This window comes from Moschus berezovskii, chromosome 6 (assembly GCF_049115385.1).
Source record: "Moschus berezovskii isolate FMDL1 chromosome 6, NW_MosBer_1.0, whole genome shotgun sequence".
NCBI classification, from domain to species: Eukaryota; Metazoa; Chordata; class Mammalia; order Artiodactyla; family Moschidae; genus Moschus; species Moschus berezovskii.
In genome coordinates this window covers 3,284,854-3,307,935 of record NC_142465.1, presented here as the reverse complement: position 1 = coordinate 3,307,935, position 23,082 = coordinate 3,284,854, and the positions used below count along the sequence as shown (strand labels likewise).

Sequence of the window (23,082 nt, the reverse complement as noted above, 5' to 3'; positions counted from 1 at the left end):
CATTGAAATGCTTTCATTTTTATATTTACATGCTTATCCTAATGATACAGGCTGCTGAATTATAGTCACAAATTCTAGATTTTTATTTCCTGTCTCCAATTTGATTTTTTAAAACTTGCCTATACTCTAATGCTGGGAGGGATTGGGGGCAGGAGGAGAAGGGGATAACAGAGGATGAGATGGCTGGATGGCATCTCCGACTCAATGGACATGAGTTTGAGTGAACTCCGGGAGTTGGTGATGGACAGGGACGCCTGGCGTGCTGCAATTCATGGGGTCGCAAAGAGTAAGACACGACTGAGCAACTGAACTGAACTGAACTGAATACATTTTGAAGATGGTGTATATATTAATAATAAATCTCACACCAAAGATAAACATTTCAGTGGAAAGGCAGAAAAAGAAACATAAATTATTTGAGCAAGTACAAAAGTGGCTATGTATGCTGGATCATTTAGTATTTTTCTTCCTGAGTTGTAGAAATAAAAGCATCTAAAGGTTTCCAGAAGTCAGAAACCAGCAGCTATGCTATGAGATTTGAGAAAAGCATATTTGATGAGGTTGAGTTCAGATTAAGTATAATTTGGATGGGACTTGAATAATTGCAATATGTCTTACATTATAAATGATTTTGCATTGATAATTCCATTGATTATTAACAAAATGTTCCATTTGACAAAAAAAAAAAAAAAGTCAAAGCTAAAAAGGATTTCAGTAAATGTGGAACACCATTCTCAATATCAAATTCTGTTATTCTTGATTTTTCTGGCTTTTTTTTTTTTTGGCACCTTAGATTCAGTATTATTTTCAAATGTACTACCCTACTTGAATAGTAGGAAGAATTGAGAGACAGGACCAAAGAAGAGAAGACCTTACATAAAGAGCAGAGACAATAGAGAGAATCAAGCAGGTGGGATTTTCTGAACGTAGGTGCATGATGGGAGTCAGCCTAAAAAGATTGGGAATTAATTTAAAAAAAAATTTAATCAGTGTTCCAGTAATATACTCTACACTGAATTAAATAGAGAAATGTTATTAGCTTTCTTTTTCTAAGTCACAGAATTCCTCGGCAAGCCCACATCTTTGATGGACTGTTGCTTCTGCCCCATGTGTGTCTACGTTTCTGTAGCTGAAATGTTGATCATTCATTATGACTTAAAACACTTAGATATGGATATAGGTGTGCCTCTGCTTTGCAGTGACTGTTTCCGTGGACATCCAAATTAATTAACACATACCATGAGAGCTATGTGTGAGAAACTGAAAATAATGAAATAACTTGATATTTTACAAAAGTGAAAAGAGTGCAGTTTCTAAATAGACACACACTCACATACAGACATATATGCAGAGAAGGCATGGCTGAGCTAGACCAGGAGGGAAGGGTGGCCAGTTTGAATTTTGAGTAAGTACCCTTGCTTACACGTTGAGGACTATTTTGACAAAGTAAGCAACTTGGTTCATTTTAATCATTAATTCAAGAAGTTAGTAAATCACTTTTTGCAGAAGAAACATAATACACATTTCATACAAAGATACACTGATGATCAAATGCTTAAAATCTAGATATAGCAAAGAAAAAAGATGACTTAAAGATGGACAATCTCAACCTAAAGTTTTCACACACATGAACTAACACTCACATAGGGGCAAAAAAAAAAAAAAAAAAAAAACACCAAAAAACAATTAATTAAAGGTATTCAGCAGAATTGTTGCAATTATTGAAGTCCTTTGCAATTTAGGAGTCTCTGAGATAGCTATTGTGGTGGATGTATTTCTTACAATAAGTGTGTAACAGGTGAACATTCTAGTTTTCTAGTTTGAATGCTTTAATGAATATAAATGCTAGATGAACCTGCCTCTTACCCTTATGAGAGTTCCTGGACAGGAAGACCAGCTTAGAATTCTTTGCGCAGAAAAATCTGAATAAAAATTATGAATGCTGGATTTTTAGACACTATATTGATATATACAGTTTTTAAAAATTAAATACCATTCAAAAATATTGAGTGGTTAGCTGATGAATTTTGTTTTACAATAAAACAGCTAAATATGCAGAATGTCAAAGGTAAAAAGACATTGAAAATACAACAGAAAAATATCTCATTTTAAAAAATTAACTATATGTATCCCTAAGACTATTTTATATTGCATGGTTATGTATGGATGTGAGAGTTGGACTGTGAAGAAAGCTGATCGCCGAAGAATTGATGCTTTTGAACTGTGGTGCTGGAGAAGACTCTGGAGAGTCCCTTGGCCTGCAAGGAGATCCAACCAGTCCATTCTAAAGGAGATCAGTCCTGGGTGTTCATTGGAAGGACTGATGCTAAAGCCGAAACTCCAATACTTTGGCCACCTCATGCGACGAGTTGACTCACTGGAAAAGACTCTGTTGCTGGGAGGGTTTGGAGGCAGGAGGAGACGGGGATGACAGAGAATGAGATGGCTGGATGGCATCACCGACTCGATGGACATGAGTTTGAGTGAACTCCGGGAGTTGGTGATGGACAGGAAGGCCTGGTGTGATGTGATTTGTAGGATCGCAAAGAGTCGGACACGACTGAGCGACTGAGCTGAACTGAAGACATTTAAAAGAGCAAAAAAATTAATTTTGAATTGATAATGAAAAACAGAATGGAGAGGTGAAAAGAATAACACATCAAATGCAAATATCAAGTTATTTCACAAAGGAACTTAAATTCAGAATTTGTATTTTTGAGTGTTCAGACGAATAGCAAAATTACAATCACGTGTCTTCAGAACTAAATAAATATTGTATACACCAGAAATAAAAAGATTAAAGTTATTTTTTTAATTTACAGATAGATTTAATAATGATGAAAAACACACTTTATCACACATTTAAAGCACCTGGTGTTATAGGTTTGGTTTTTATAGGAAATTGAAAAATAGAAAGTTGTAACATCCTGTTTTATAAATAAGAAAACAAGAGCTAATAAAAATGAAATAACACTACCTCTGATTGGATCATTCCCACAGATGAAATATTAAGATATGGAAGCAAGAGACAACATATCCAAAGTGATGGAATTTGTACTCCTGATGTTTTCTGACCTTCCAAACCTTTAAGGGTTATTCTTTGGGGTGTTCTCCATCATTTACACCATTATCTTAACTGGAAATAGTCTCATATTAATACCAACTAGGCTAACTAGGCTTGATCCATGGAGAAGGCAATGGCAACCCACTCCAGTACTCTTGCCTGGAAAACCCCATGGACGGAGGAGCCTGGTAGGCTGCAGGCCATGAGGTCGCCGAGAGTCGGACACTACTGAGCGACTTCACTTTCACTTTTCACTTTCATGCATTGGAGAAGGAAATGGCAACCCACTCCAGTGTTCTTGCCTGAAGAATCCCAGGGACGGGGGAGCCTGGTGGGCTTCTATCTATGGGGTCGCAGAGTCGGACACGACTGAAGTGACTTAGCAGCAGCAGCAGCAGGCTTGACCTAGCACTGCACAAACCCATGTATTTTTTCTTGGCAAACTTTTCCTGCTTGGAAATCTGTTATGTGTTTGTCACTCTCCCTAGGACTCTGGAATCTTTGGACTAAGGGCAGAAGCATTTCTGTGCTGGACTGTGCTGCCCAAATGTATTTCTTTCTACTCCTTAGAGACACTGAATGCCTCCTCCTGGCGGTGATGGCTTGTGACCTCTGCGTGGCCATCTGTCACCCTCTGCACTATCCCCTGGTCATGACCCCAAAGGTGTGCCTCCAGCTGGCTGTGGGCTCCCGGGTCAGTGGAATCCCAGTGTAGACAGGGCAAATGTGCCGGATCTTCTCTCTGCATCTCTGTCATTCGAAGAAGATTCACCTCTTCTTCTGTGACATTTCCCCCATTCTGACGCTGGCCTGCGGGGACACTTTTGCACACGAGCTCTCAGTCTATGCAGGAGCTCTGTTGTTTGTTACTGTACGTTTTATGCTGATCCTTGCCTCTTGCAGCAAAATCATTTCCACCATTCTGAGGTTTCTAACAGCCAGAGGAAGAGCCAAAGCCTTCTCCACATGCTCTTCTCACCTGTTGGTTGTGCTTTTATTCTTTGGATCTGCTGCTATTACCTACTTAAGGCCCAAATCCAGACATTCTGCAGGAACTGACAGACTCCTCTCTCTGTTCTACACCATGGTGACTCCAATGTTCAATCAAGGATGTGATTGCAGCATTGAGAAAATTATTACTGAAAAAGAGTAATGTGATGAGTTTATTTTAAAATGCTTTAAATGCTGGCCACAGGGTTATCAGAGAAATTTTTAAAGATGTCTACATTTCCCAGTTTAGAAGTTAACCACTTCTTTTTATACTATATTTTTCAGTTCAGTTCAGTTGCTCAGTCATGTCTGATTCTTTGCAACCCCATGGACCTCAGCACGCCAGGACTCCCTGTCCATCACCAATTCCTGGAGTTTGCTCAAACTCATGTCCACTGAGTCCATGATGCCATCCAGCCATCTCCTCTGTCATCCCCTTCTCCTCCAGCCTTCAGTCTCCTCCCTCCCCGCCCTGCCCATCCCTCCGGGTCATCACCTGAGGCTGGGCTCCCTGTGCTGCACAGCAGCTTCCCACCAGCCAGCCATCTCACGCCTTATTGTGTATGTATGCTGATGCTGCTTCCTCCATTCATCTCATACTCTCTCTCCCCCCATGTAAGTCCACTCCCTTCATCTGTGTGTCCATTCCTTTCCTACAAATAGGTTCATCAGTATCATTTTTTTAGATTCCATATATATGTATTACTTAGTAAAGAAATTTTTACAAAATTGTGCATCACTGCTGTCCCAGGAGTTCGATTACTGGTTTTTAATCTTCTCTTTACCAGATGTAGAGCAAGTCATTTAGCTACTATTTTTTCCTTTCATTCTTCTAAAGAACAAAATTAAAATGAGTATGAAGCTTATTTAAAAGCACGTGGCTAGCCATACCATCCCACCAGAAGTGTTGCTGTGTGAAATGAATAAACGTGTTTTTTCACACAGGCCTGAATATGATTTTAAAGAAGAAAATACACATTCATGTTTCACAGTGTTTGGTGGTGGTAGATAGTACCTTTTTAGTAGCTTTTCAGCTGTTGCAGAAGCTCTTTTGTGGTAGGAAATGTTTCTCAGAAGTGCAGGTTTCGGCATTTTAATGTATGTGTTATGACTGAGCACTTCAGTGTTTAAACAGTGCTTTCCTCTGCTGTGTATGTATTCAACACAACTTCATCTGCTATATGAACTTCTGTGAATAGAATCAACTGTAACTACAGACATATCTCATTAGTACTTTGCAAGAATTTAATATACTCATGGTATCAATGTGAGAGCAGTTAAAGAGGTTTTATTGTAAAGAAAAAAAATTGCATGCTTCTGTAGGTGTGGATTTCATAATTAAAAATCCTATAGCTAGATATTTGACAGCATTTTTGCACAAATATCTACTATTTTAAAAAAAAAAAGTTTCATTTTGTCATCCAGTTTGTTGCTACTCCTATATGATTTTAACATTAAAAAACGTTGTTGAACATGCAGGCTTTGCAGATTTTATTCACAATTTGGCTTACAAAGAATATGACCGCATCATCATTATTTGAAATCATGATAAAACCAAAGCCGGGAGAACTATTTACACAGCTTATGATTCAGTTCAATTCAGTTCAGTCGCTCAGTTGTGTCCAACTCTTTGTGACCCCATGGACTGCAGCACGCCAGACTCCTCTGTCCATCACCAACCTCCAGAGCTTATTCAAACTCAGGTCCATCAAGTCAGTGATGCCATCCAACCATCTCATCCTCTATCATCCTCGTCTCCTCCTGCCTTAAATCTTTCCCAGCATCAGGGTCTTTTCAAATGAATCAGCTCTTACCATCAGGTGGCCAAAGTATTGGAGTTTCACCTTCAGCATCAGTTCTTCCAATGAATATTCAGGACTGATTTCCTTTAGGATTCACTGGTTGGATCTCCTTGCAGTCCAAGGGACTCTCAAGAGTCTTCTCCAACACCACAGGTCAAAAGCATCAATTCTTTGAGGTTCAACTTTCTTTATAGTCCAACTCTCACATCCATACATGACCACTGGAAAAACCATAGCCTTGACTAGAAGGAACTTTGTTGGCAAAGTAATGTCTCTGCTTTTTAATATGGTGTCTAGGTTGGTCATAGCTTTTCATCCAAGGAGCAAGCATCTTTTAATTTCATGGCTGCAGTCACCATCTGCAGTGATTTTGGAGACCCTCAAAATAAAGTCTGTCACTGTTTCTATTGTTTCCCCATCTATTTGCCATGAAGTGATGGGATTGGATGCCATGATCTTAGTTTTCTGAATTTTAAGCTTTAAGCCAACTTTTTCACTCTCCTCTTTCATTTTCATCAAGAGGCCCTTCAGTTTTTCTTTGCTTTCTGCCATAAGAGTGGTGTCACCTGAGTATCTGAAGTTATTGATATTTCTCTCAGCAATCTTGATTCCAGCTTGTGCTTCATCCAGCCCAGCATTTCTCATGATGTACTCCGCATATAAATTAAATAAGCATGGTAACAATATATAGGCTTGACATGCCCCTTTCCCAATTTGGAACCAGTCTGTTGTTCCATGCCCAGGTCTAACTGTTGCTTTTTGTCCTGGATAAATTTCTCGGGAGGCAGGTCAGGTTGTCTGGTATTCCCATCTCTTTAAGAATGTTCCACAGTGTGTTTTGATCTACACAGTCAAAGGCTTTGGTGTAGTCAATAAAGCAGAAGTTGATTTTTTCTGGAACTCTCTTACTTTTTCAATAATCCAACTTTTACCAATTTTATCTCTGGTTCCTCTGCCTTTTCTAAATCCAGTTTTGAACATCTGGAAGCTTATGGCTCATGTACTCCTGAAGCCTGGCTTGGAGAATGTTGATGATTACTTTGCTAGCATGTTAGATGAGTGCAATTGTACGGTAATTTGAACAATCTTTGGCATTGCCTTTCTTTGGGATCGGAATGAAAACTGACCTTTTTCAGTCCTGTGGCCACTGATGAGTTTTCCAAATTTGCTGGCGTATTGAGTGCAGCACTTTCACAGCATCATCTTTTAGCATTTGAAATAGCTCAATTGGAATTCCATCACCTCCACTAGCTTTGTTCATAGTGATGCTTCCTAAGGCCCATTTGACTTCGCATTCCAGGATGTCTGGTTCTAGGTGAGTGATCACACCATCGTGGTTATCTGGGTCATGAAAATCTCTTTGTTTAGTTCTTCTGTGTATTCTCGCCACCTTTACTTGATATGCTATGCTTCTAATTAACAATACCTATATTGTTACTGACCTATGGTTATGTTTCAATCTATCTTTCCTTTGAATGTTCAACCAAATATGATAATAAGTTCCTATGACTAAAATTTTATCATTAAGATTAAATAGTTAAATATTTATAAATAGCCTTTCAGGAAGAATGGGTTGTTCTCTAGTCTGGAAAGAATCACTTTCTGGTATTTGAAATATACAACGATTTAAACAATATTGTGCATGTATCATTTAAACAACAGTGACATACAGACATGTTTTGTTTTAACATTAAAATTTACTGTCATCCTCTGTGTGTCCCTGTCTGCAAACTGTATCAATTAGGTGTATGAGAGTGTCTGTGACAAAACAGTGACTCAGGAACGACAAAGACCTCCTGCCAGCATCTAACTGAGATTATTTCTCAACCCATAGGCTGACCATGGCAGTCTAGTTGTCAAAGGTAATTGATTGTTAAATGAGGATAAAAGGTTCAGGGGAATGGCCATGTATAATACCACAGAGATGTTTTCATTAATTGATAGCATTTAAAAATATATTCTATAATATTTTAAATTTGCATGCAAATTAAAATGCACTTTTCTGTTGTAAACTTTTTGAGAAGTCTGACAAATCCAGAGTTATGTTACCAAAAACATGGTCAAAATACATAACAGCTTGATAAATCTCCAAAATTCTCATTTTTTATTTCTCTAGTTAATACTCCACCAATTTACTACCAGCATGGGGTCACAGAGAGTCGGACATGACTGAGCGACTGAACTGAACTGAACTGAACTGACCAGTCCTCTCTCCATATGCCTTTTTGAAAATGTCATATAAATGGAATCATAAAGCCTTTTAAGTCTGAATTTTCACTTTGCATAGAGCATTTAGCATATTGCTGCCTGCATCAATATAGTTTGTTTATTTATATTTCTCTGTAGTGTCTCACACTATGTAATATACCAGAGTTTGTTTACTCATTCCTTGGGTGAAGAACACGTGGCCGTTTCCAGAACTTCACTGTTATAGCTGCCCTGAATGTTTGGTAATAGATTTTTGTGTAAATACAAGTTTCCATTTCTCTATAAAGTGGGACTTCTGGATAAATGTATTTTGTAAGTGTGCAATTAACTTTATACTAAACCACCAGCCTTCAGAGAAGCTGTCTCAATTTTCCATTCCTACGAGAAATGCACAGAAGTTCACTTGTTCTAAATCATCACCAGCATTAAATATTATTTGTGCATTGTTTTTTGTTGTTGTTTTGTTTTTATTAGATTTTTTTCAACTATAATGTGTCTAGTGATACTTCATTTTTTAATTTTGATTTTCCTAATCAAACTCAGTAATTTCACACTGAGTTTTTCATGGTGTAATTTGTCATCTCTATATCTTCTTTGATGAATTATCTGTTCAAATTGTTTTCTAACATTTTACTTGTGCTGTTGATTTCTTTATTATGGAGTTTTAAGATTTTTATATATTTATATGTAAATATAAAAAGTATATATGCAGTGTATATGTATTCATATATGTTTATATTCACTGAAAAGTTTCCTTGAAAGCTCAGTGGTAAAGAATCCACCTGCTAAGCAGGATATAAGGGTTCAATCCTTGGGTGGGAACGATCCCCTGGAGAAAGAAATGGCCATCCACTCCAGTATTCTTGCCTGGGAAATCCCATGGACAGAGGAGCCTGGTGGGCTATAGTCCATGAGGTTGCAAATGAGGTTGCAAAAGAGTCAGACATGACTTAGGGACTAAACAACAACAACAATATTCATTAACAGATTACAAAATGAAAGAAAGCCATTATCCAAATATTTTACTGGCAGGAATTAAGCTGATAGAACTGCTCAGCTGCACATGTATGCTATGTTTCATGAAAAGAGACTTGTAACATGGAGTCTGACTCCATATTTGATGTTTGACTGCGGACAGCTTTTAAAGCACACAGTTAAAACAGTTGAAATGGCCCAGTGTAAAATAAAATGGGATCCTCTAAGACTTAAACTCATTATACAAGAACCATTTGAAAGAGAAGGGGAATTGTTTTTTTTTTTTTTTAAGTAATTGGGGCCAGAAAGCTCCTTCCTCTTCTCTCCTTCCCCTTCCTTCTGTATCTGCACCAGCCTCCGCAGCCCGACCCTGGGGAGCAGACTCTCCTGGCAACTTGTGGTGTCAAGGCCTCGGCGAGCCTGCGCAGACCTGTCCGCCCTCAGGCTCCCTGCACACCCCCTCCTGGGGGCTGGCCTTGCACAGCCCCAGCTTCAAGCTGGGGATCATCTGGGAGAGAATGGCCATAAGCTGGATCCTCCTATAGTCGGAGATGATGGGGGCCCTAGCAGTCCTGGCCTCCCCAGGAAGGCAGAAGGACCATTGCTTTGCCTCTGCTCAGGCAGTCTGGGCTCAGAGAGTATAGGCTGGTCCAGAGGCCGTCTTCCCAGTCCCAGGGAACAATCTGCAGGGAATAGGGACAAAGGACTCATCCCCCCACCCACCCATCCACCCACCCGGCAGCGAGGAGCCGCACGATGCCCTGGGGCCCTTGGTTTGTGTCCCTGCTTTGTCTTCCACCTTCATCCATCCCCTTTCTCCAGATCAAGTTGATTCAGGAATGGGGGGGCGGGGATTACCTCCAAACATTTCTCCATTTTACAACCCAGTTAGGCCGGTCCATAAAATGAAAATAATGAATGACACCATATGATCACAACCTTAATGCCATAGCCCCAGTTATGAAGGCTCCATAGGCAATAACAATGAAATTACCAACTTCATTCCATTAGCAAGTATCAAATGTTTTGCAGCCATAGATTTAGCTAATATACTCTGTTCGGTGCCTATTTTGACTGCCTCTCAGAGGAAGTTTGCTTTCACCTCTAAAGGGACACAAGATACTCTACTTGACTACTCATAGGGTATCTCAGTAGCTCGGCCATCTCATACAATTTTTTCAAGATATTAACTGCATTCAACTCTTTCTGGAAACATGGATATGACATTGTGTATAAATGGATTCAGGCTTCTCTAGTGACTCGGCAGTAAAGAGTCTGCCTGCTGAGCTGCAGGAGATGTCGGTTCAGTCCCTGGGTCAGGAAGATCTCCTGGGAGAGAGTATAGCAATCCACTCCAATGTTCTTTCCTACAGAGTCCCATAGACAGAGGAATCTGGTGAGCTGCAGTCCAGAAGGTCACAAAGAGTCAGACAGGACTGAAGCAACTTAGGACTCATGCACATAAAGGGATTAATTTGACAGATTCATTTAGGACCATGGGAGGAGGTCATCTGGGGAAGGTGACATCTGGTTGACTGGCAAACTGGACCTGGGTGCTCCTCAACCTCTCCTTTGTCTTTAGAATGTACATTCTGTCCAGCATTCCTACAGTGAGAGATATTGTCAAAGTCACAAGAGGTCTTGAGAGAGCAACTTGCTGTTGAGACCACCTGGACAGTGTACATGCTTGAAGTTTGTTAAGACCTCTATATAAATATTTGAATTTCTGACTGGTGGGTATTGAGATCCACTTGTCTCACAGTTTCCCATGAAAAGCCCTATATGTGAGACTATAAGCCATAGTTTGATGCTGATTCTAGAAAGAGTTCAACTTTAATTCAATTGTATTTTACTGACCTGCTGCAAAATTAATTCAACCTATTGGAGTACAAGAGCTTCCCCAGTGGTTCAGTGATAAAGAATTTACCTACAGTACAGGAGAGCCAGATTTGATCACTGGGCCAGGAAGATCCCCTGGAGGAGGAAATGGCAACCCATTCCAGTATTCTTGCCTAGAGAATTCTATGGAAAGAGGAGCCTGGTGGGTTAGAGTCCATGGGGTTGCAAAGAGTCAGACATGACTTAGAGACTAAACAACAAGAATATTTGGGTATTGACACCAAGGATGAGAAGAATCAGGACTTTTTGTTTGATGATGGCTTACTAGAACCTGAGAGTCACAGTTTCCTGCACAGAGAGGAGTGTTATCAATTTACCAAGTAGTGGGAGAATTTCTTAAAAGAAAATTTAAATTTCTGAAAGAAAATGTATATACACAGTGAGAAACAGAGTACTAACATACTTGGAAATCTCAACTACACAAAAATCTCTATGAACACTGAGAGTTTATTTTTCAGGACTGACTTAGAGGCATACTAACTAGTTTAGATAGTTGTCTCTGGTGCCATCTATTGTCTGAAAGATGGAAGAATTCTAGGTTCTATGCTACATGGAAAACACTTTTTTAAGCTCATTCCTCTCAAGCAGTGCCAATGTGAAAGAGTATTAGCTAGGAAAGTCTGTTTTCTTAAGGCTGGTTCATGGAGAGCATTTAAATATTTGAGTGAAAGTAGCATATATTTCCAGAGAAGGCACTGGCAAGCCACTCCAGTACTCTTGCCTAGAAAATCCAATGGATGGAGGAGCTTGGTAGGCTGTAGTCCGTGGGGTCGCTAAGGGTCGGACACGACTGAGCGACTTCACTTCCACTTTTCACTTTCACACATTGGAGAAGGAAATGGCAACCAACTCCAGTGTTCTTGCCTGGAGAATCCCAGGGACGGGGGAGCCTGGTGGGCTTCCGTCTATGGGGTCGCACAGAGTCGGACACGACTGAAGTGAATTAGCAGCAGCCGCATATATTTCAAGTTGACTCACTGGAAAAGACTCTGATGCTGGCAGGCATTGGGGGCAGAAGGAGAAGGGGACGGCAGAGGATGAGATGGCTGGATGGTGTCATCGACTCGATGAACATGAGTTTGAGTGAACTCCGGGTGTTGGTGATGGACAGGGAGGCCTGGTGTGCTGTGATTCATGGGGTCACAAAAAGTCGGACACGACTGACTGACTGAACTGAACTGAACTGAGCATATATTTTCCTAATGACCTCCTTTACCATATTAGTTGCAAGTTCCAAACCAAAGATCCTTAATTCAAACCCTTTTGACCTTGTCACTTTTCATCCAATTCTTTGCTTTTAAAAATTCAATGCATCAATAAATCCATTCAATAAGTTGCTAATTTATATGCATTTTTCAATTCTAACTTATTTTCTAAGGTTTCCAATCATTTGCTGAATGTCTCCCAACTTTTGTCATTTTCATTGTTTTTGGACAATTTTCTTTAGGATGTTTTTAGAATTATTTTAAAATTCTTGCTGGCCAACTCCAATTTTGGTTCAATGTGTGTTTGCTTTTGGCACTTTCCCTCTTGTATGGGCATGAAATCTTTCCTGTTATCATGCTTAGTAATTTGTTTATTACATGCCATACAGACTACAAATATGTTCTACAGGATTTCTCAAATCAATCAATGAAGCTTCAATTATTTTTCTGATGCTATTAAGAGCGATAAACTTCATTCAATAGAAAACTGATTCTTTAGGTTTTGGCAACATGTACTGTAACTGGAAAAGGTCAGTCTTCATTCCAATCCCAAAGAAAGGCAATGCCAAAGAATGCTCAAACTACCACACAATTGCACTCATCTCACACGCTAGTAAAGTCATGCTCAAAATTCTCCAAGCCAGGCTTCAGCAATATGTGAACCGTGAACTCCCAGATGTTCAAGCAGGTTTTAGAAAAGGCAGAGGCACCAGAGATCAAATTGCCAACATCCACTGGATCATGGAGAAAGCAAGACAGTTCCAGAAAAACATCTATTTCTGCTTCATTGACTATGATAAAGCCTTTAACTGTGTGGATCACACCGAACTGTGGAAAATTCTGAAAGAGATGTGAATACCAGACCACCTGACCTGCCTCTTGAGAAACCTGTATGCAGGTCAGGAAGCAACAGTTAGAACTGGACATGGAAAAACAGACTGGTTCCAAATAGGAAAAGGAGAACGTTAAGGTTGTATACTGTCAACCTGTTTATTTAACTTATATGAGAGTACATCATGAGGAATGCTGGGCTGGAAGAAGCACAAGCTGGAATCAAGATTGCTGGGAGAAATATCAGTCACCTCAGATATACAGATGACACCACCCTTATGGCAGAAAGTGAAGAGGAACACAAAAGCCTCTTGATGAAACTGAAAGAGGAGAATGAAAATGTTGGTTTGAAGCTCAACATTCGGAAAACAAAAATCATGGCATCTGGTCCCATCACTTCATGGGAAATAGATGGGGAAACAGTGGAAACAGTGACAGACTTTATTTTTTTGGGATCCAAAATCACTGAGGATGCTGACTGCAGCCATGAAATTAAAAGACACTTACTCCTTGGAAGGAAAGTTATGACCAGCCTAGATAGTATATTAAAAAGCAGAGACATTACTTTGCCAACAAAGGTCCGTCTAGTCAAGGCTATGGTTTTTCCAGTGGTCATGTATGGATGTGAGAGTTGGACTGTGAAGAAAGCTGAGCGCCGAAGAATTGATGCTTTTGAACTGTGGTGTTGGAGAAGGGTCTTGAGAGTCCCTTGGACTGCAAGGAGATCCAACCAGTCCATTCTAAAGGAGATCAGTCCTGGGTGTTCATTGGAAGGACTGATGCTAAAGCTGAAACTCCAATACTTTGGCCACCTCATGCGATGAATTGACTTACTGGAAAAGACTCTGATGCTGGGAGGGATTAGGGACGGGAGGAGACGAGGATGACAGAGAATGAGATGGCTGGATGGCATCATCAACTCGATGGACATGTGTTTGAGTGAACTCTGGTAGTTGGTTATTGACAGGGAGGCCTAGCCTGCTGTGATTCATAGGGTCGCAAAAAGTCATACACGACTGAGCGACTGAACTGAACTGAACTGAACTGAAGTAATCCTTCAAGGTTACAATAAGAAGAATTATATTTCAAAATCATGTTCAAATTCTCCTTGCTTCCAGAAAATTTCTGAAATTACAGAAACAAAAATTGACAAAATTCTTAGCCTCAACAGCCTAAATTATACTAGGATAAAAATTAAACGCAGCTATTTGTGTTTGCTCACATATATAATTAGTGAGGAGGCTATATAGAGTGATTTTTAAAGATGAGAAGTTAATACTCATTTTTTGCCCACTTTACTCAGTCATCTAATATTTATGCTGTGCTTAAAGAAGCCAAGAATGATAAAGAATGCCAAAGAGAAAAGCAGTTAATTACTTTAATCTCCTTGATTTAGTATCTTGACAGGATTTAAGGACTTGACTTAAACTTGTCCCTGTCTAAAACATGCTCTCAGCTGATGTTTATTAACATTTGCTTTCATTTCACTAGTATCATTTTTGTTTTTAATTTTTATATAGCTGAAGTACATTTCATTGCATCACTGATCACAGTCAAGAGTACAACACACTACTATCTATTAAATACTGGACAGAAGGAGTACATTGTTCTAGAGTTATAATTGCAAGATGTACTCAAGTTATCACACTTTTAATAACAGATATATTTTTCCTCTTATCATCATTTCATTTATTGCTTCATTATTCATTTATCCTCTGTATTAGCTATAGTACTGTACTTGAAAATTAAAAAAGTAAGAAATATGAGATGTTATCTGCACATATCTGTCCAGTGGAAGAACTAGCTATTAATCAAACAAATAAAATAAAACTATCAACCATGAGATAAAGCTACTAAATTTTGAAATATGTTTCTCAGAATTTATATTTGGAAGATTTGGTCTGGGACTCTTGACTTGATAGCTTGTTTGTTTGTTGAAATAATAAAATAACCTTATAATTATATCTAATTTTTTGCTGTATCAACATAGCATCTTAGGATGTTAGAATTCTCCTAAGAAGAAAACAGCACAGAATATGGACTTCTTAGATGGAAGCTATTCCTTGGTGACTGAGTTTATTCTGTTAGGGTTTCCAGCTCGCCCTGAACTGCAGATTGTCCTGTTCCCCTGTTTCTGACTTTGTACTCTATGATTTTAATGGGGAACATTGGATTGATGATGCTAATCAAGGTTGATATGCACCTTCAAACACCCATGTATTTTTTCCTTAGTAACATATCCTTTGTAGACCTTTGCTATTCAGTCATCGTTCCCAAAATGCTTGTCAACTTCCTCTCTCAGAACAAGTCAATTTCCTATCATGGCTGAGCCTTGCAGTTTTATTTCTTCTATACTTTCACAGATCTTGGCTGCCATGGCATATGACCACTATGTTGCCATCTGTAACCCTTTACTGTACATGGGTGTAATGTCTCGGGGCATCTGTATATGGTTGATCGTCTTGTCATACTTTGGAGGAAATATGAGTTCCCTGGTGCACACATCCTTTGTGTTTATTCTGAAATACTGTGATAAAAATGTCATTAATCATTTTTTCTGTGACCTCCCTCCCCTGCTTAAGTTATCGTGCAAAGACACGTCACTTAATGAGTGGCTTCTCTCCACATACGGCAGCTCAGTGGAAATGATCAGGTTCATCATCATCATCATCATCTCCTACTTTTACATTCTCCTCTCAGTCTTAAAGATCCATTCTTCCAGTGGGAGGAAGAAGACCTTCTCTACATCTGCTTCTCTCCTGACATCCGTGGCCATCTACCAGAAAAATCTGCTCTTCATTTACTCACGACCCAGCTACCTGTATTCTCCCAACACTGATAAAATCATCTGAGTGTTCTACACCATCATCATCCCAGTGCTGAATCCCTTGATTTATAGTTTGAGAAACAAAGATGTAAAAGACGCTGCTAAAAAACTCTTAAAACCAAAGATAAATTCCTCCTGAGATATAAGGTTACAGGATTCATCTAAATCCCTGATTACAAAGTCCAGCTGTGTGTATGCTCAGTCGTGTCCAACTCTTTGCGACCCCGTGGATTATAGCCCACCAGGTGCTTTTGTCCTTGGAATTATCCAGACAAGAATACTGGAATGGGTTGCCATTTCCTCCTCCAGTGAATCTTCCCCACCCAGAGATGGAACCTGTATCTCTTGCTCATCCTGCATTGACAGACGGATTCTTTCCCCCTGCAATGCCTGGGACAAACTGTAGCTAAGAACGTGCAACAACCTTGCCAGCGCATACACATTTTTCACACAAGCATTTTATCAAACACTTGTTTTCACAGAGCCAAATACATTTCATAGCCCCCAGATAAAAGAAACATTTAAAAGTTTCAAAATTGCTGCAAACTAATAGTTGGAAAACTTTCCAACTATTCAGTTCAGTTTAGTCACTCAGTTGTGCCTGACTCTTTGCAACCCCATGGACTACAGCATGCCAGGCTTCCCTGTCCATCACCAACTCCTGGAGCTTGTTCAAACTCATGTCCATCGAGTTGATGGTGCCATTCAACCATCTCATCCTCTGTCGTCTCTTTCTCCTGCCTTCAATCTTTCCCAGCTATGGGGTCTCTTCCAATGAGTCAGTTCTTCGTATCAGGTGACCAAAGTATTGGAGCTTCAGCTTCAGCATCAGTCTTTCCAATGAATATTCTTTTATTATTTACTGGTTTGATCTTCTTACATGCCAAGGGATTCTCAAGAGTCTTCTCCAACATGACAGTTCAAAAGCATCAGTTCTTTGGCACTCAGCTTTATTTATGGTTTATATTTCATATCCACACATGACCACTGGAAAAACTATAGCTTTGACTCGATAGACCTTTGTTGCTAAAGTAATGTCTCTGCTTTTTAATATGCTGTCTAGGTTTGTCATACCTTTTCTTCCATGGAGGAAGCTTCTTTTAATTTCATGGCTGCAGTCACCTTCTGCAGTCATTTTGGAGCCCAAGAAAATAAAGTCTGTCACTTCCAATCATTAGGAGCTGGGAGTTAATTCTAGAACAGATTGTATTAAGTTGTCTTAAAAGATATAGTAAGAACTTCAGAGATTGTGTCTGTGTGTGTTCTCATGTGTAGAATATCTCATTAACAAGATTGCATTTATGAAATTACTGGATTAGGGAGGAAGCCAGATTCCTTTGGTTTCTGTGCTATCTCTTATACCCAACTAGCCAACTGCAGTTTGATCAAGTTATTTTTTCGTCTCAATTGTCTGAGAGGAGAGTATAATGAGGAGAGTATAATACCTACATCAATGACTGCTACATGTTTGACTAAATACTGAGAATCATGCCTGAATCATTTTAAACACTTGATAGATCTTAAATACATCTATTTCTTTAATAAATTAAAATACATAAAGTACAACCAGATAGTATGAGACAGGGGAGCCAGGAAAGCAATAATACCAAATCAAATACCTTTTCTTAAGTGCTGTCCAATAGCAAGTCAAGAACCTTCTATACCCAAGCTAATCCAAATTAATTTGAAAACATTTTCCAAGTGACATCTTGTAGACTAAAGGTTAATTGCAAGCAAAGTATTTGTTTTCCTCCCTATCTTTTATTTTTATGTGTGAAAGTACTACTGAAAGTATGGAGCATCCTTCTCTGGTATCAGAAACACAATGAGCTACTAAGCGTATAACCTGTGTCTTCAATGGCCAGTCAACTGACGTGACTTTGGGAAGCACTACAGAGAACATGCACTTGAAGCCTGGACATAAAAGGACATGTATAATTGCAAAATATATTTCTATAACTTATGTTTTTTCTGTTTATTATCATTTTCATCATTATTATTTATTATATCATTATTTAATTGCCATTTATATATCTGTTGGTGAGGTATCTGTTCAAATCCTGTCCCTATTTTTAATTAGGTTGTGTTTTTATTATTTATAAACATTTTTGTATAGTTTAGCTACAAATTCTTTGTTGCAAAAATGTTTTGCAAATATTTTCTTCACTTCATCTATAAATCTAACATTGATCTATATTACATAATAATACATAGCATTACATAAAAATATAAAACATTAAAAATGATTTCATAAAATTATAACGGGAATAATTAATAATCAACAACACATTTTCTCCTCCGCTTATATTCTATTCACACTGCTAAAGCTTTCATTTGCTCTATAACCACTGTCTCAGAATGGCACAGGTTAAATAACTGGGCTGTATTCTGTTATTCTTCATACTGACCATGGTCAGACAGTATTGTACCATACAGCATCCTATGGAGAGAGGAGCCTGGTGGGCTACAGTCCAGGGGGGGTCTCAAAACAACAACAACAACCAAGTATAAACATTAGTTTGAAGGTTGCTTTATTTCAAAAGTAGTTGAGGTTCCATCTTACAAGTAACAACCTATGAAAAACTGAACTTCATATAAACAATATGCCATATTTTTTAGGTCTAAAAAATATACATATCACTCATATTCCAATTTTCACATATTACCCAAGACACACACACATGGAAACATGTGACACACATATATATATATTTTTAATTGGAGGCACATTATTGTATTGGTTTTGCCATACATTGACATGAATCTGCCCCATGACACACATTATAAATGCATGCAAACATAATGGAGATAAGTCTATATATTTCAGAAACAATTGAAAGTGAAAGTCACTCAGTCATGTCTGACTCTTTGTGATCCCATGAACTATACAGTCCATGGAATTCTCCAGGCTAGAATACTGGAGTGGATAGCTAGTTCCTTCTCCAAGAGATCATTCCCAACCCAGGGATCAAACCCAGGTCTCCCTCATTGCAGGCAGATTCTTTACCATCTGAGCTACGAGGGAAGGCCACAGCATTTATTATCACTCATCTCACTTCCATTTTATAAAGAAAAAGTCTTTTTTATATTTCACAGGAGTGGGTAGCTGTTCTTTTCTTCATGGGGTCTTCCCAACTCAGGGACTGAACTCAGATCTCCCACATTACAGGTAGATTCTTTACCATATGAGCCACCAGGGAAGTGCAAGAATATTGGAGTGGGTAGCCTACCCATTCTTCAGGGATCTTCCTGGTATAGGAATCGAACCAGGGTCTCCTGTATTGCAGGCTGATTCTTTACCAGCTGAGCTAAGGGTAGCTCAAGAGATAAAAATATATGTGTTAAATAAGTTCATAGAAATGTTTCCCTTCCATGAGTAAAGAGATTCTTTCTTTGGCACCAGACAATTCCCACAGAAGGGTAATTAATATTATGACAAAACACATCTAGAGAACTGTTCATTAATACTTGTTTAATGTCTCACCAAATACTGAACATAACATAAACCAAAACCAGAAACATAATTATTTTATTATGATCAATCCATGATATGCTCATTATTTCTGGAACTGATACAGATACTCTTAAAACAATCATGGTTTTGAGAAATATTAAAATTGTTATCTTGGTTTGTATCTGCTGGTGCCAGCCGGCAAAGAGAACAGGTCCGGACCGCAATGACATAGAAGCCTGAGAAAATAATTAAGGAGTAAAGAATGGGGTCGAGAGGACTGAATGCTCGTGAGGCAAATCAGCGACTTTATTGAAAAGCGCCAGGGTTTTTATACAAAGTGAGACAGGGAACAGGGTACATAAAAATACCAAGTCATTTACCAGGTTAGTTATTGCATCTATAGAAGATTACAAAGGCTTGTTTGCTTTCTAAGACAAGCTTGGCATTTAGACTAATGCTCACGAGATAAGAAAAACTAGTCAGCATGCCATAAAGATTAGGGGGTACGTTCTTCATCTATTTTAAGAGATAAGGAAAACAAACCTACATAAATCTGGGGGAATAAACAAGAAACCTAGCAAAGGATTATTTGCTCTATTTTTCTCAAGGAATAACAAATAAGGCCTGGTAAACGTTTTATGACTCTCTTAAGGGGTGGTGGGACAGGGAACAGCACTTACAAGGCATTCCCAGGGCCAATATTTGGGGCCTTGTTCAGTCCGGCTCCCCGTATGTATCCACATGAATATTCATAGAAAACGCTTAGTCCTGATGCTTACAGCCAGGCATCTCTAACATTAGAGTCTCATCCATATTACTTTGAAGAGGAGAAGACAGGTAAATTAATCAAATGTATTCTCTGAAGTAAAGAAAGGAAGGTTCAGAGACAAGATTGTAGAAAGTAACATGCCTCACAAATTACATTTAGATGTTCAGTTTCTCAACGTTCTACACCAGGTATTTGTTTTTATTGAGCAATAACAGTTATGCCTTTTTCAAGAGTGGGTGCATGAATGTATAATTTTCTGAATATGAAGACAATTGCAGGTAGAATTGTGTTCTATCTTACGATATATTGCAGATGTGCAGAAGTGTTACACATCCCTTTGTCCTTTTCTTGATCATTTTCTGAAAGCTTAGACAAGAACAAAGAAAAATGGATGGAGTTGCTCCTCCATGACTGGATTCATTTTCTTGGGAATTACTGATAACACCAAGGACAAAGTGACCATATTTACCATGGTTCTAATTGTTTATCTCAGTGGCCACTTGGCAAATCTTGGGATGACATTCCTGATTAAGATGGATCCTCAGCTGCACACACCCGTGTACTTTTGCCTCGGTCACCTCTCCTTCTGTGTCCTCTACTATTCCACTGCAATTTACCCCAAGATGATCGTGGACCTATTTTCCAAGAACAAAGTAATTCCCTCCTATGGCTGTGATCTGCAGTTCTTGGTATTCTGTACCTTTGCAGATTCTGAGTGTCTCCTGCTGGCCGTGATGGCCTATGACCGGTACAAGGCCATCAGCAGCCCCTCGCTGTATGCTGTCAGCATGTCCAGCGGGGTGTGCCCCAAGGCTGGGGTTTAGCTGGTGGGAATGGCAGATGCTCTGATACACACGACATTATCATTCCGCTTATGTTTCTGTGGGTCAATTGTGATTAAACATTTTTTGTGTGATGTTCCTCCTCTCCTATTTCTATCTTGTTCAGATATCAATGAATTAGTGATATTCACCGTTTTTGGCTTCACTGAACTGAGTACCATTTCGGGAGTCCTTGTCTCTTATTGTTATATCATCCTTTCATTCTTGAAGATCCACTCTGCTGAGAGGAAATTCAAAGCTTTTTCCACCTGCACCGTTCACCTAACTGCTGTGGCAATCTTCCAGGGAACTCTGGAATGTATTTCAGCTCTTCATGTGTTTCAGGCCAAGTTCTTCCTACTCTCTAGATCAAGACAAAATGTCCTTTTGTCCTTTTTGCATTTTTAAATATCTATATCACATGCATGTGCACACACCCACACACATATATAGTACTTGTTTAATTTAAAAAGTATATGACATAACACATGAGAAACATAAATTTCTCAGATTCCTAAATAAAGAAGTATTTAGATTAAACCTCAATCCTAAAATATATTACAGTTCCCCTCATAAGTCTGCTTAGTGTGTGTCCAGAATTTAAATGTGCCACTGTTTTTAAAAAACTTTGAACTTTACTAATTAAGTTAATTTTTGTTTCACTTTTTCATTCAAATGTTATTTCAATTTCCCTAAGACTTATTGTGCATTTACTGAGCATTTTCAACACTTATTTCCTTTATATGTTATAGTACATCTTGTAGATTCTGTACTAAAAGTTGTTAGTGTTAATATTAAACATTAAGGAAACAAAGTCAAGTAAATCATAATAAGACTTAAAATCATCATGAAATAAAAATTGAGGGCTGTAAATCCAAAAGCAAAATGTCTAGAACTATTGCAAAAGATATATATATATATACACACACACATCTATATGTATGTGTATACACATGTGCGCTGTGTTGTGCCTGATTCTTTGCTACCCCATGGACTGTAGCTCACCAGGCTCCTCTGCCCATGGGGATTCTCCAGTCAAGAATACTGGAGTGGATTGCCATGCCCTCCTCTAGGGAATCTTCCCAACCTAGGATCAAACCCAGGTTTCCCACATTGCAGGCAGATTCTTTACCATCTGAGCCTCCAGGGAAGCACAAGAATACTCAGGTGGGGGGGGGAGGGGTAGCCTATCGCCACTCCAGGGGAACTTCCTGACGCAGGAATCAAACCAGGGTCTCCCGCGTTGCAGGCAGATTCTTTACCAGCTGAGATACCAGGGAAGCCCATATGCATATAGTTGTGCATATATATATACACAAATATATATGGTATATACTAAACCCTCAGTTAATTTTGTGTAACTGTGATATAATTAGCACTAACAAACACTTAAAATGTTGTTTGCTAGTTTTGATTTATTACATATTTGCTTATTTTACAATTTTATGTCACCAGACAATAATCAGTGTTTGGATAACAGAGATGGGATTCTCAATCCTTTAGTAAAGAATGCTCATAAATCATATATATATATGTATGTTAATATTTGTGTGCATGTTTGTATGTTGTTACTTCTGTTTCACTTATGTCTGATTCTTTGCAACACAGTGGACTGTAGACATCCAGGCTCTTCTGTCCATGGGATTCTCCAAGCAAGAATACTGAAGTGGGTTGCCATGCCCTCCTCTATGGCATCTTCTCAATCCAGTAATCAAACTCCATGTCTCATGTTTCCTGCATTGGCAGGTGGGTTCTTTACCACTAGTGCCACCTAGGAAGCCTATGTTAATACATGTACGTTCATGCATACACATATATATTTAAAGCATAATTGAATATACATATTGTTTACACATGTATACAACAGTATTTGCAGGGGGGAATGTATGTGAATTAGTTGTGGACAATAATAATGGATCCATAAAGACATGCATAATAATTACATTAGAAATAAACAGCTATAAGTTATTGACATTTACCTTTGTTCTTGTTTCCTGAAGGTTAAACACTGAATCAGTTTGTTGAGAAAGTGAAGATATGGCCATATATTTGAAGGACCATAAGCTACGGAAAGACTGTTGATTATCCTTTAAAATTTTAAAAGCTAAAAGCCAATGATTGTCTTAAATTTTCTAGTTGCCATTCTAAAATATCCTTATGGGAATGTATTTCAGAATGGAAGTAAAGTCAAAGAACTTACTCTGTTATTCAAAATGTTGTTTGTGAGACTTTATGGC

The 23,082-nt window shown here is 38.7% G+C and overlaps 3 pseudogenes; all 3 read left to right on the top strand.

The window, feature by feature from the left end:
* The first annotated feature begins 3,000 nt into the window (after window positions 1-3,000).
* LOC129557236 (olfactory receptor 10AG1-like) lies at window positions 3,001-9,584 on the top strand (annotated as a pseudogene).
* A 5,426-nt stretch (window positions 9,585-15,010) lies between these two features.
* LOC129544156 (olfactory receptor 5I1-like) lies at window positions 15,011-15,940 on the top strand (annotated as a pseudogene).
* Window positions 15,941-20,161: 4,221 nt separating this feature from the next.
* On the top strand, window positions 20,162-22,850 carry LOC148777533 (olfactory receptor 5W2-like; annotated as a pseudogene).
* Window positions 22,851-23,082: the final 232 nt, after the last annotated feature.